The following is a 15,896-nucleotide window of genomic DNA, read 5'->3' as shown; positions in this document are numbered from 1 at the left end:
CGAAGTCAGTCGGATGCTCAACCAACTGAGCCACCCAGGCACCCTGAATTACACTTCCTTTCTATTTCCACAGCATCTAACAGTGTTCAGCACAGACCAGTTAAAACAAACTGTAGACTTCTTAATCCTCTCCCTCTTTTTATCATCATCACAACCTACCTACCCCTTCATATTGTACCTTCATATTATTATGTAGGCATTCAGTGGGGAAAAAAATCATTCAAAGTTAGTATTGGAAAGTGGGAGATATCCAGATGTTAGGACTTTTACACACTGTGTCAGTAGGGGTTTTCCTGAAGTTTGGCAGGTGGAACCTAGGCTTCCCTGTGCAGACATCTGTGACTCTTTACCTGAGGGTTTTTTTGTTTGTTTGTTTTTTGTGGGTTTTTTTTTTGTTTGTTTGTTTGTTTTGTTTTTGGCTTCCTGAGTACCCAAAGGCAAAGGAGGCCAGAAGCTGGGAAGTTAGCTGTCTTCCCTCTCTCTTACAAGCATCTCTCAACCATTGACTGAGGGAGTTGACTAAAAATCAAAGCAAACTCACTTACATGGCAGGGGTGGGGGGTAACTCTGAGGTACCTTCCACACCGTTTCCCAGAATTGCTCAGGGAACTGAACTCAATGGCCCACAGAGGTAATCTACATGATAATGCACCTTTAATAGCTTCCTTCTCTTTCTCATTCTGCATCTCTGCTGCCCCTGCTTCTGGGAATCACCTCCCAAATGAAATAATTCTAACTTAAATTCTTATCTTCAGCTTTACTTCTAGGGTAGAATGATGAGATATACCAAAGATAGCTTACTTGTGGCAGGAATATATAAAGGACGTGCTTTGCTGGATATAACTTCTCTATCCTGATGTTTTCCTTGTTCTTTGCTTTCATGACATCTAAACATATTTTTGAACCACTGCAGAAAAATTATAAAGACATTTTTAAAACTAGAAGTAAATGTTAGTATAATTTTATCTTATCATAAAAGCACCATGTATTTATTGTTGAAACAGCATCATTATTCTAAAATAGCAACAGTTAATATCTTGCTGTGTATCCTTTGGACCATTTTCTTTACATGAATTAACATTCTTTTTTTTTTTTCTCATTTGAGAATATATACTGAATAAATTGTCAAGTTAAAAAATATTTATGTTTGACAACATTGAAAAATTGTAGCCTGTTTCACTGTATGGATTTACCATTACTCTCCCTTTAATCAAGCTTTCATTTTTGGTTATTTTGAGTTTTTTGGTTTTCAAAAAAGGCTGTATAACTTGTAGCTAAATCATCAAGATATTTCCCCAAATGTGAAACTACAACATCAGAGGGCACATAAATTCAAAAGATTTGTGATATCTTAACCTAAGCGGCCCCTAGGAAGGTTCATCCTCTTACCAGTAATGATAAAATTGTTTATTTCCTGACAACTCTATCAATTCTATTTTCTTTTTAAAGTTCTGGGGCGCCTGGGTGGCTCAGTCGGTTGAGCGGCCGACTTCGGCTCAGGTCATGATCTCACGGTCCGTGAGTTCAAGCCCCGCGTCGGGCTCTGTGCTGACAGCTCGGAGCCTGGAGCCTGTTTCAGATTCTGTGTCTCCCTCTCTCTGACCCTCCCCCATTCATGCTCTGTCTCTCTCTGTCTCAAAAATAAATAAACGTTAAAAAAAAGTTTTTGAAGTCTTTGCCAATATTTATTTCTTTGATTAATAATAAGGATGAACTTTTAATATTCCCATTGGTAATTCTTTTCCTTTTTTTATGAATTGCCTTCTTTCTTTTTATTTTTAAGTTTATTTATTTATATTGAGAGGGGGAGAGAGAGAGAGAGAGATAGTGAGAGAGAGGGAGAGAGAGAGAATCCTAAACAGGATCCACCCAGAGCCAGATGAGAGGCTCAAACTCACGAGCCATGAGATGACGACCTGAGCCAAAATGGAGTCGGACGCTTAACCCAGGCGCCCCTGAATTGCCTTATTCCTATTCATAAGGACACTTATAGGAAGATGCTGCTGTAGTGCTAGCTGAAGGTCATGCTGTATTGCTCTTTGTTACTCAGTTATTCTTCTTGCAGAACAGACCTGTCTAATAGAGTCCTCTGACATCTTCTGGCTTCAGGTGTCGAATTCACATTTAAGTTTTACCTTGACCCCTGTACCAGGGACCCCTCACATGAAGGTTTTTTGTTTTTTGTTTTTTTGTTTTTTTGTTTTTAGTAAGCTCTATATCCAACACGGGGCTTGAACCCATAACTCCAAGATCACGAGTCATAAGCTCACTGACTGAGCCATCCAGGCACCCCTCACATGAGTCTTTCTAAAAACCTAGTGGATCCCTCCACTGGATGTCCTATCAATATTGAGTATCAGCATGTTGAGTCCTGACTTCCAATCAGTTACTATTCCCAACTTCCTCAGTGACACCCAAATTCTCTTGGCCTCCAAAATTTGAAATAGAGGAACTTCTTTTTAATCTCTTTTCTTTTTTGTACCCCAATCCAAATATGATTTTACAGTTTCTTTGTTCACAATATCTCATTTTCTCCTACAGCAGGATTCTCACACAATCATGACACCGAGGTTTTTCTTTCCAGGAAGCAACTTTATTTGTGCTGGCATGAGCTCAGTTGGGTCTGTACCCAAAAAAAACTGAGCCCTGAACACCACAGGGGCTTTTTACACGTTTTCTACTTCTTTGTCCCCCATATATGGATAATGTATAGACATACAGTCTGATTGGATAGTCTCATGTTACAAGGGCTTGAGGGATGTCACATAGGCATGGCACATAACATAAGGAAGGTTGCCTTCCCTTATCTTGAGGTCTTTTCTTACCATATTCCTTAGGGAGGAGACCCTACCACACTCCTAACACTTTATCTCTACATTCATGACTCAAATTTAAACCTACCACATTCTGGGGGCACCTGGGTGGCTCAGTCGGTTAAGCGCCTGACTTTCGCTCAGGTCATTATTTCATGGTTCCATGCTGACAGCTCAGAGCCTGGAGCCTGCTTCAGATTCTGTGACTCCCTCTCTCTCTGCCCCTCCCCTGATCACACTCACTCTCTCTCTCTCAAAAATAAATAAACATTAAAAAATTTTTTTCTTTAAATCTAACACATTCTATCAGAATGACCTATCTCAATTCAGAGCTAATTATATGTTTAATACAAATTTTTAAATGTTCTAAAATAATTACATTTATTTGGCACTTAATGGTATATGTGCATGTACCACTTAAATAAAGGTAGAAAGAAAAAAAATAAAGGTAGAAAGGGTAATTAAATAAACTGTGTACTTACCCTGGTGGGGTGCTTTCCAAACACATCCCTCGCTCTCTTCCACAGATAAACACTATCCTGAAAGTAATATTTATCATTCCCACATATTTATTTTGTAGTTTTATCATATTTGCATTTATTTTTCATGTTTTTGAACTTTAAGTTAATGGTAACATATGTATTTTTCTGCAACTTACTTTCTTTGCTCACTATTGTATTTGAGATATTTGTCCTTGTTAATGTATTTGGTTATGGTTTATTCATTTTTTATTGTTGTATGGTATTGCATTGAATGCATATACCATACTTTTCTCATCTTTTCTGTTGATGGGTAATTGAGTCATTCCTAGTTTTTTACGATTACAGACAACACTGCTATGAACATTTGTGACATGTATAAGTTTACATAGAAAATTAAGAGTTTCTCGGGGCGCCTGGGTGGCTCGTCGGTTAAGCATCTGACTTCAGCTGAGGTCAGATCTCACACTCCGTGAGTTCAAGCCCCGCATCAGCCTCTGTGCTGACAGCTCAGAGCCTGGAGCCTGCTTCAGATTCTGTCTCCCTGTCTCTGACATGCTCTGTCTCTGTCTCAAAAATAAACATTAAAAATAATAAAAAAAAGAGCAAATTTTAAAAAAAAATTAAGAGTTTCTCAAGAAGTAGAATTGCTGATTTCATAGTGTTGGTGACTTTCATGTTACTAAATAGTGCCAAATTGTCTTCCAAGATGGTTATATCACTTACAGTTTTGAGAAAACTTTCTGAGGATTTCAGTCGTTCCACATTCTGGCCAACACCTAGTTTTCCCAGACTTTTTCATTTTTGTCAATCTGGTAGATAAAAATAGTATCTCCTAGGGGCCCTAGCTGACTCAGTTGGTGGAGCATGTGACTCTTGATCTTGAGGTTGTGAGTTCAAATCCCACATTGGGTGTGGAGCCTACTTAAAAAAATAGTATTTCCTGGTTCTAATTTGCATTTATCTAGTTATAAATGAGTTTTAATATTACATATTCAGATTTCCTTTTCTGCAAAATTTTTGTTTAATTTTCCCTCCATTTTAAATTTGATTTTCATTCTTTTTCAGATTTTTTTAAATTAAAAAAAATTCAAGATAGTTTTTTAGGAGTAATTTTTATAGTCTAAATAGTAATTCACTGTTTATTATATGAATACTAAATATCTTCTCTGGCTTATGGCTTGTCTTCTTGCCTTTTTTTTTTTTTTTTTTTGAGAGAGAATGAGTGTGTACAAGTAGGGGAGGGGCAGGGGAAGAGGGAGAGATAGAATCTTAAGCAGGCTCTGCTGTGAGTGCAAAACGCAATACAGGGCTGGATCTCATGACGGTGAGATCACGACTTCAGCTGAAATCAAGAGTTGGATGCTTAATGGACTGAGCTACCCAGGTGCCCTCTTCTTACTTTCTAATGGTAACATTTGATAATCAGAAATTCTTAATTAAAATGATAATAAAATGTATCAAGCTTTATCTAATGGGTTGAGCTTCTCATAACTTAAAAAAACTTTCCTATTCGTGAAACATAAAGTTGCTTTTTTTTCTAAAGCTTTTGAGGTTTACATTTTACATGTAAATCCTTAGTCTGCCTGGAAGTGATTTTTACAAATGAAATTTTTTAGCATCATAGCCAGCCTATAGAAGATACTCAATATTTTCCATCTTTTTCATTGTTTGATTTATTATTTTATCATTTTTTTAAAACTTTTTTAAAAAAATTTTATTCATTTTTGAGAGAGAGAGAGAGAAAGACAGTGTGATCCGGGGAGGGGAAGAGAGGGAGGGAGACACAGAATCTGAAGTAGGCTCTGAGCTGTCAGCACAGAGCTGGATGAGGGGCTTGAACTCATGAGTTGTGAGAACATGACCTGAGCCAAAGTCAGATGCTTAACCCACTGAGCCACCCAGGTGTCCCTAAAGGTTTTTTAAATTTTATTTTTGAGAAGGGGCACCTGGGTGGCTCTGTAGGTTAAGCATCTGATTTTGGCTCAGGTCATGATCTCATGGTTCATGAGTTCCAGCCCTACATTGAGCTCTGTGCTGACAGCCTGCTTCAGATTCTGTGTCTCCCTCTCTTTTTCCCCTCCCCCACTTGGGCCCTGTCTGTCTGTCTTTCTCTCTTTCTCTCTCAAAAGTAAACATTAAAAAATTTTATTTTTTGAGAAAAGAGCATGACCAGGGAAGGGACAGAGAGAGAGGAAGACAGAGAATCTGAAGCGGGCTCTGCACTGACAGCAGCAAGCCTGATGTGGGACTTGAACTAATGAACTGTGAGACCATGACCTCAGCCAAAGCGGACACTCAACCAACTGAGCCACCCAGGTATCCCTTGATTTACTATTTTAAATAAATATATTTTAAGTGTTTATTTCAAACTAAATGTATCTTTTAGAAGCATTCCACAATGCATTCTTTGTCATTGTTTAGACATTGCTTAAACTATCAAAAACACAGGCCAACTAACAATTTGCTATAATCAACGTTCAATTATTGGATGGATCAGTACATTTAGAGTAGGATGAATTTTGGGTCCATATTGTAGGTATAAAGATATTTTTAAGGATTTGACCTGCTAAACTAAGAAAATAGAAAAATATTCTTCTATTTACAATAGCCAAATTATGAAAGCAGCCCAAGTGTCCATCAACAGATGAATGGATAAAGAAGATGTTTTATACACACACACACACACACACATGCACACACACGCACTCACACTCACACTGGAATATTACTCAGCGAGAAAAAGAATGAAATCTTGCCATTTGCAACAAGGATGGATCTACAGGGTATAATGCTAAGTGAAATAAGTCAGTCCAAGAAACACAAATATCTTATAATTTCACTGACATGTGGAATTTAAGAAACAAAACAAACTAACAAAGAAGAAAGAGACACACCAAAAACAAGACTCTTAAATACAGAGAACAAACTGCTGGTTACCAGAGGGGAGGTAGACGAGAGATGGGTGAAATAGGTGAAGGGAATTAAGAGGACACTTACTGTGATGAGCACTGAGTAATGTATAGAATTGTTGAATCCCTATATTGTAATATAAGTAATATAATTATACTGGGCTTAAAAATTACATAAATAAATAAACAAATAGATATAAAGGTATAGAGTCCAATCTCTGCTTTATAAAAATAAACACATTTGTATATGCATAGGAATGTTAGTTATGTGGCACACTGAACAGTGGTCATCTCTAGTGATGAGATTATGAAGCATAGAGCATATTGTCGTTAAAAAGTACTGTTCCTCCAGGAAGAAAATTTTGTGTGTCATCCTTTGAGACAACTGGACAAGCTACACCTTTGTTGGGGGTGGGGGGCAGGGGAGCATGGTTGTTATCACTTAATCATCATCTGTTATGATCTCTAACTATAACAAATCAAGTGTTAAAAATGTTCTATACTTCATATTGAATATTTAAATACAACCTTAATTGAATATGGAGATTTATGATATAATACAGTCTTTCTCTTCAAGTTGTTCAAACCCTACCAGCTCCTAATGTAGGAGCCAGGGAAAAGCCAGCCCCATTCAATGATTTGGCACCAGAATTAGATTAAAACTTGTCTTTTGGATATGTGGAGTGGAAGTGAGACTCCCTAATAGTTGTAAAGCCCTTGGAGCGCCCTCTGCTGGAGCATGTTGGTAAAGGAGCAGTAGTGAAGGAAGCACTCTACCTTCAAGGTGGAAGGAATGGAAACAAAAGGAAACAACTCTCTAAAAGTTAAATTTGATAGCTTTGATACAAGTTAAGGAGAAAGTTTAAAAAAAAACCAACAGTAGTCTCTCTCCTAGGGATTTTGGTAAAATTTGCCATGTTTCCTTCTATTTTAGGAATATTTGCCTTATACTAGGAAAAAAAACCCCATGAACTTGATTTGTTAATAGATAGATACCTTATGGGAGGCAGCCTCAGAGAAGCACATGGCATCATTTTAGCAGGCTGATGATAGAGAATTTATTCCAAATAAATTTAAATAAAATTTAATATTTACATAAAAGCTTAGACTTTTATTCATTGTGTAACTTTTGGGAAGTCATTTAACTTCTCCATACTATGTCTCTCTAATTTTAAACTGAAGATGACAAAATCAATCCCAACCACTTTGATAATGAGAGAATAAATGAGAAGACAACAGATGTGAAATGAACTTCCAAAGTGTCACATATTCTCATGGCTAAAATCCCAGAACTGGCTGGTAGCCATGTTCCCAGATGAATACAGTGTTGAGTCTCAGGCACGGTACCAGGCCCTGGTGACACAGTGATGAATAAAGCATGCTCCTCACCCTCCCAGAACTCACAGTCTACCAGTCTACTAGGGAAGACACCATAACACAAATAATAACAATAAAACATGGCAAATCCTATAAAACAAAAATATACTGGAAAATTATGGGAGGGGCGCCTGGGTGGCTCAGTCGGTTGAGCGTCCGACTTCGGCTCAGGTCATGATCTCACAGTCTGTGGGTTCGAGCCCCGCATCAGGCTCTGTGCTGACAGCTCAGAGCCTGGAGCCTGTTTCCAATCCTGTGTCTCCCTCTCTCTGCCCCTCCCCCAGTCTCACTTTGTCTCACTCTGTCTCTCAAAAATAAATAAATATTAAAAAAAAAAAAAAAGAAAATTATGGGAACACATAATTTTTCCGGAAGATCAGAAAAGTCTTCAAAGAAAAGTTGTATTTGCACTGGGACTTGAAGGATGAGGTACTTGCCAGTACATTTTTCTTTCTTAAAATTGTTTATTTAGCTGTTCCCAGTAGAAACTCTCTTCCAAGAAATTTTTTTTAAAGCATAATTAGAAGAACAGAGAGTTAGCCTAGTTCTAGTTTCTTTCATCAGAATGCTTAACAAACAACATAGAGATCCAACCATTGGTTAAATAAATAAACAATTAGATTGAGATAGATATGTCAGCGTGGACATAAGGAAAATAATGTCTGATTGACAGGGAGAAATTAATGGAGTGTTAGTTTCTAAGTTTTACATTTATTATTTATAGCCTATTTCTGAAAATAATATTAGGCTTGATAGCTTTTAGTTGGTATATTGAAGATAATAATACAAATTTAACATTGATAATGAGTTCTTCTCTTGCTCTTCTTGCAGAAAAACAAATCTGTGTCCTGTTAATACGTCTAGGTCTTCGGATGCTAGGCATTACAACTGATATTCCATGCATTTAGTCCTGAATGACTTATCAACAAGCATATTCTTAGAACAGGGTGAAAAAGCGTATAGCTGCAATTGCCTATATCAGAAAAAAAAAACAATAAAGAGCTTAAATCAAGTAAACTGAAAGCAAATAGAGGTTAGGAAATAATAAATGAGTGGAATTATATAAAAAATTTTTTAATGTTCATTTATTTTTGAAAGAGAGAAAGAGAAAGACAGTGTGCAAGCAGGGAAGAGGCAGAGAGAGAGGGAGACAGAATCCAAAGCAGGCTCCAAGCTGTCTGTATGGAGCCAGATGCGGGGCTCAAACTCACAAACCTCAAAATCAGGACCTGAACTGAAGTCAGAGGCTTAACCAACTGAGCCATCCAGAGGCCCCAATGAGTGGAATTATATAAACTGGAGAATGTAAAAACAAAAGAGAAAATTAAGGAAACCTAAAGGTTTTTTTTGAAAAATAGTAGCAAAAGGGTAGATTTAGCAAGACTGATGAAGAAGAAAAGAAGGAAGACTGAAATTACTAAAATCACAAGTGGAAATAGGGTAATTACTACCAACTTAAAGAAACAAAAAGGATTCCAATGGAATACTGTAAACAATTAAATGTCAACTGAAGGTCTAGATAACCTACATGAATGAACAGATTCCTATAGCTGTCCCAATTTCCCAGCTCATTCTGTGAAGTTAGCATTATTCCATTACCAACAAAGACATCACAAGAAAACTATCGATCAATATTCTTTATGAACACAGATGCAAAAATCTGCAACAAAGTACTGGTGAACTGAATCTAGCATCACATTTAAAGATCGTACACCACAACTAAGTGGGATTTATCTCAGGAATGCAAGTACAGTTCAACCTATGAAAATCAATCAATTTAATATATCATATTAAAGACAAAGGGGGAAGAAACCTACATGATCATTTCAATAGATGCAGAAAAAAACACTTGAGAGAACCCAACAACATTTTATAATAAAAAACACACAACAAACTGGAAATAGAAGAGAACCTCCTCATCCTGACAAAGAATATCTGTGAAAAACTCACAGCTAAACATCATACTTAACTGTGAAAGACTAAAAACTTTCCCCTAAGATCATGAACAAGACAAGGATGCTCCCTCCTGCCATTTCTATTCAACACTGTACTGGAGGTTTATCAGGGTAATTAACCAAGAAAAAGAAATAAAATGCACTCAAATTGGAAAGCTAGAAGTAAAAGTCACTTTATCCATGGATAACAGAATTTTATATATAGAATATCCAAAGGAATCCACACACACACAAAACTATTAGAGCTAACACATGAGTTCAGTAAGTTTGCAGGGTATAAGATCAATACACAAAAATTAGCTGTATTTCTATACACTAGCAATGAATAATCTGAAAACGAAATTAAGAAAACAATTCCATTTATAATAACATCAAAAGAAATATAAGACTCGTACACTGAAAACCATAAAACATTGTTGAATAAAACAAAAGGAGACCTAAATAAATAGAAAATCATCTCATGGTCATAGGTTGGAAGATTTAATATCATTAATATGTCAATACTTCCCAAATTAATCCAGAAATTCAACATAATCCGAACTGTTCTTTTTTTTTTTTGCAGAAATTAACAAGCTGATCCTAAAATTCACATGGAAATACAAAGCACACAGAGTAGCCAAAACAATCTTAAAAAGAAGAACAAAGTTGAAGGATTTATACTTCCCAATTTCAAACTTACTATAAAGGTGTGGTAATCAAGACAGTGTAGTACTGCTAGATGGATAGACATACTAGCCAGGATGCGAAAGAATGAGTTTGGATCCCTCTCTTACACCATATACAAAAATTAACTCAAAATGGATCAAAAGCTAAACTATAAAACTCTTAGAAGAAAACCTAGGCATAAATCTGTGTGGCTTTGGATTGGGCGATGGTTTCTAAATATGGTATCAAAAGCACAAGTAATAAAAGATTAAAATTAAAAATTCTTAAGTGGGCTTCCTCAACAATAAGAACTTTTGTGCTTCAAAGGACACTATCAAGAAAGTGAAATGACAACTCATAGAATGGGAGAAATATATGCAAAGTATATACTTGATTAGATACGTGTAACCAGAATGTATAAAGAATATTTACATCTCAATTTTAAAATGGGCAAAGGACTTGAGTAAGCATTTCTCTAAAGAAGATACACAAATGGCCAATAAGCACATGAAAAGATGTTTAACATGATTAGTCATTAGTAGAATTGCAAATCAAGACCAAAGTGAGATACCACTTCACACCCATTAGGATGACTATGCTAAAAAAGGCAAACAATAATGAGTGCTGATGAGGAAGAGGAGAAATTGGAATCCTCATATACTGTTGGTGGGAATATAGAATGATGTGCTCACCTTGGAAAACATTTTGGCAGTTCCTCAAAAAAGTTAAAAGTAGACTTATTACATGACACAGCTATTTCATTCCTAAGTATCTACCAAAGAGAACCGAAAACTTATGTCCGTACAAAAACTTGTGTATGAATATCCATAACAGCATTATTCATAATAGCCCCGAAGTGGAAACAATGTAAATGTCCATCCACTGATGAAAGGATAAACAAAATGTGGTATGTCCATACAATGGAGTATTATTCAGCCACAAAAAGAAATGAAGTACTGGTGATACATGCTACAACATGGATGAACCTTGAAAATACTATAGTAAGTGAAAGAAGTCAGACCTTAGGGCATCTGGGTAGCTCAGTCAGTTGAGCCTCCATCTCTTGAATTCAGCTTGGGTCATGATCCCCAGGTCATGGGAACCCCGACATCAGGCTCCACACTGAGTGTGGAGGCTACTTATTATTGTCTCTCTCTCTTCCTCTGCCCCTCTCCCCCACTGGCACACTCTTTCTCTCTCTCAAAAAATTAAAAAAAAAAAAAATCTTTAAAATTAAAAAAAAAAAAAACAGAAATCAGACACAAAAGGCCATGTAGTCTATGATTCCATTTATGTATAATATCCATAACAGGCAAACCCATAGTATCCAAAAGTGGATGAGCAGTTGCCAGAGAGTGGGGAGTGACTGGTAACATGTACAGATCTGTTTTTGCAATGATGAAAATGCTCTGGAATTACAGTGGTGACAGCTGTACAATTTTATGAATATACCAAAATCCATTGAACTATGTACTTAAAAAATTAAACACAAAAAAAGAAAGAAAGAAAGAAAGAATCATAACCTCAACAACATTTTAAATCTTTGGAGGTAGCTAATAATAATAATATAGCAGTAAATATTATAGCACTATTTTTAGTATTCAAAATCCATTATAGATATTAACCCATTTGTCCTCAGTACAAGCCTATGACACATTCCTATTACCATCTCCACTTTTTAGAGGAGAAAACCTGAACTCAGAGAGATTAAGTATCTCGGGAAGGTTACACAATTAAGAGGCAGAGCTGGGATTCAACCCCAAGCAGTCTGACATGGAAGTACGTTCAACCAGGACATTCCTTTGGGTTGTCACTGTGACTATGCAACAGAGTTCCAAAGGAACTGGTAAACAGGAAGTAACTTATAAAAAACAATTCATAGTGACAAAAATTATTGTGCCTTCTAGAGAATATTGGGAACTTTAATCCTTAAAATTTTTTTAATGTTTATTTATTATTTTTAGAGACAGAGAGAGAGAGTCAGAGTATGAGTGGGGAAGGGGCAGAGAGAGGGAGATACAGAATCTAAAGCAGGCTCCAGGCCCCAAGGTGCCAGCACAGAGCCTGAAGCGGGGCTCTAACCGTTGGATCATGACCTGAGCTGAAGTCGGAAGCTTAACAGTCTAAGCCACCCAGGGGCCCCTAATCTTTTTTTTTTTTTTTAAGGTTTATTTATTTTTGAGAGAGAAAGAGCATGCAAGTGGGGGAGGGACCGAGAGAGAGGGGAACAAAGGATCCCAAGCAGGCGCCATGCTGACAGCAGTCAGCCCCATGCAGGGCTTGAACTCACCAACTACAGATCATGACCTGAGCCAAAGTCAGACGCCCAACCGACTGAGCCAACCAGGTGCCCTGGGGAAATTTAATCTTTTAAAAGAGAAGAATAAAATAATTTATTATTAATTACCCCGGTTTAGGAAAGGTCCGTTCCTGGCACTTACATTTCAATATCATTGGCAGCATGCAAACCCAAAAGCTTTCATATTAATTCTTTCTGAAAGGTGTGTTTTTTTAAATCTTTGAGAATTAGAAATATTCACTTTATTTTGAAGTAGAAGCTGGAAAAACCCGAATGGGGCATTTAGCTCTGATAATTAACAAGGGCCGAGTTTCTTTTAATGCTGCCAACTCCAGCAGGCTCAGTGAGGTTTGTGCTACAAGCTGCTGCAAACAGTGGGGTTTAGTTCATACTGGCAAGTCTCGCCAAGGGCCACTTTGTCTCTGCACAGAGGGGAGCACTTCAGAGCAAGTGAGGGCTTATTCTCTGCCATGCCAAGATTAATCTGCTGTATGTTCATTCATGTTAATTATCAAGAATCCCCAAAAGAAAGTTGTCCCCTATCCCAAATAGAACTGTTTGGTAGGAAATGTCTACATCCAGTGTAGTCACTGATAATCTTGAAAACAGGAAAATCTTCATGTGAAGTCATAGCCGAGGGACACAAGATTAAGGGCAGTATCTAATGCTGGAGATGGCAATGACTCTGCCTGTTTCTACTCCTGCCCACTACATAATCCATTGTCCACATGAGAATGAGGCTAGAAAAAATTGAGATCACATTTTATTTTCCTAATGACCTTCCATTGCACTTAAAACCTGAAGTTCTCACAATGGCCTATAAAACCCTTTATATGCTTGCATATCTGAGCCTGTCTCCTACTTTTGGTTTTTTCAATAACAGACTACCAAGAAAGAAAGTTTTCAAGGCAGAACTCTAAGTTTCAAGAAAGTTAAGAGACCTAGAAGCCACATGCAATGTGTGAATTCTAGTTGGATTCTGAATTGAACAAAACAACCATAAAAAAATTATGAGGCAAGAGGAGTAACTTGAACATGTATTGGATATTTGGATTAAGAATTCTTGTTAATTAAGGGGCGCCTGGGTGGCTCAGTCGGTTGGGCGTCCAACTTCATGCTCTGTCTCTCTCCCCCCCACAAAAAAGAAAGAATTCTAGTTCATTTTTTAGGTGTAATAATGGTATTGTGATTATAGATTTTTAAAAATTTTTTTCATGTTTATTTTTGAGAGAGAGGCAGCATGAGCAGGAGAGGGGCAGAGAGAGAAGGAGACATAGAATCTGAAGTAGGTTCCAGGCTCTGGGCTTTTGCACAGAGCCCAACGCAGGGTTAGAACCCATGGACCATGAGATCATGCATGACCTGAGCCAAAGTTGGGCACTTAACCAACTGAGCCACCCAGGTGCCCCTATAGATTTTTCTTTATAAAAGCCCTTGTCTTTGGAGATACACTAAAATCCAGGTGAAATAACATGGTATCTGGGGTGCCTGCATGGCTCAGTTGTTTACGTGTCTGACTCTTGGTTTTGGCTCAGGTTGTGATTTCATGGTTCATGGGTTCAAGCCCCAAGTCGGGCTCTGTGCTGACAGTGTGAAGCCTATTTAGGATTCTCTCTCTCTCTCTCTCTCTCTCTGCCCCTCTCCTGCTCGCATGCACTCTCTCTCTCTCTCAAAATAAATAAATAAGCATTTTAAAAAATTTTAAAAAAGAAATAACATGGTATCTGGGATTTCTTCAAAATAATGTAATGAGTAGGGTGAGGGGTGCGCAAGTATATATAAAACAGGATTGGCTACAAGGAGATAGTTACTGATGATGGACGATGAGTACATGGCAATTTATTATACCATTCCTAAATACCTCTGTAGCTCTGAGAAGTGGCACAAATGTACTTTATAAGTTTTAAAAATAGGAGACAGCATGACATCTTGGAAAGGTATAATCTTTGAGGTAAGACATCTGGAATCCTAAACTCCGTGTTTTACTATTACCTTGAGTAATCTCTCTGAGTATCTATTTTCTTTTCTATAAAACTAGGGATTATAAAACCTACTCTGAAGCAAAGCAGCGAGAACTCAATGAAATCACATAGGTACGTGGCTTACTCCAGTGTGTAGCATGCAGAAGATATTTAATAAATGGCATAAGAAACGGTAAGAGAGGAGCACGTGGGTGGCTCAGTCAGTTAAATGTCTGACTTCAGCTCAGGTCAAAGATGATAAGGTAATTTAATGGTGTAAAAGGTAAATTTTCAAAAAATGTGCTGGGGCCACTGGGTGGCTCAGTCGGTTGAGCATCTGACTTTGACTCAGGTCACGATCTCACGGTTCGTGGGTTTGAGCCCCACGTTGGGCTCTATGCTGACAGCTTGGAGCCTGCTTTGGATTCTATGTCTCCCTTTTTCTCTGTCCCTCCCCACTTGCACTCTGTCTGTCTGTCTCTCTCTAAAATAAATAAACATGAAAAAAAAATTTTTAAAAAGGAACAGTAAGAGAAATATACCAGTTTACTCCTGGTTATGAGTCACTCAGTTCTTATTTCTCTGTACTGTTATTTAACTTTTCCTATTTGTACATTTTTTCTTGCAGACCAAAAAAGCTTAAGGAAGGTTTAAATTAAAAAAAAAATTTTTTTTAGAGTAGTCTTCGCATCCAGTGTGGAGCCCAACATGGGATTTGAAATCACAACCCTGAGATCAAGACACGAGCTGAGATCAAGAGTCAGATGCTTAAGTAACTGAGCTAACCAGATGCCCTGGAAGCTTTAATTAAAAAAAAAAAAAATATATATATATATATATATATTTATTTGAGAGAAAGAGAGAGACAGTGTGTGCATGTATGAGAGAGAGTGGGGGAGGGGCAGAGAGGGAGAGAGAGAATCCCAACCAGGCTCCACGCTGATAGGGGCTTGATCCCATGAACTCTGAGATCATGACCTGAGCTGAAATCAAGAGCTAGACACTTAACCGACTAAGCCACCCAGGTGCCCCTGGAAGCTTTAATTTTTTTTTTTTTAAATATTGTTTATTGTGCCTGGAACAGTGATGGGCATAATGATTAGTGATTGAACAAAGCAAAACAAGATGTTCGGCCTCTGAGTTTGGACATCAAGAACTAACACTGCATCACTAACATTAACAATGTCTGTGAAACATCAACAGGTGTATGGTTTTTTACTAGAGTTCTTAAATACATATTCACATGTATCAAGCTCTGTTCTAGGCATAAGAGAGTGCTGAAAGTTGGAAAGAAGAAAATTTTCTTTTCTTTTCTTTTTAAAAAAATTTTTTTTAATGTTTATTTTATTTATTTTTGAGACAGAGAGAGACAGAACATGAATGGAGGAGGGTCAGAGAGAGAGGGAGACACAGAATCTGAAACAGGCTCCAGGCTCTGAGCTGTCAACACAGAGC

Source organism: Panthera tigris, chromosome B1 (assembly GCF_018350195.1).
Source record: "Panthera tigris isolate Pti1 chromosome B1, P.tigris_Pti1_mat1.1, whole genome shotgun sequence".
Taxonomy (NCBI): domain Eukaryota; kingdom Metazoa; phylum Chordata; class Mammalia; order Carnivora; family Felidae; genus Panthera; species Panthera tigris.
This window is presented reverse-complemented; position numbering follows the sequence as displayed.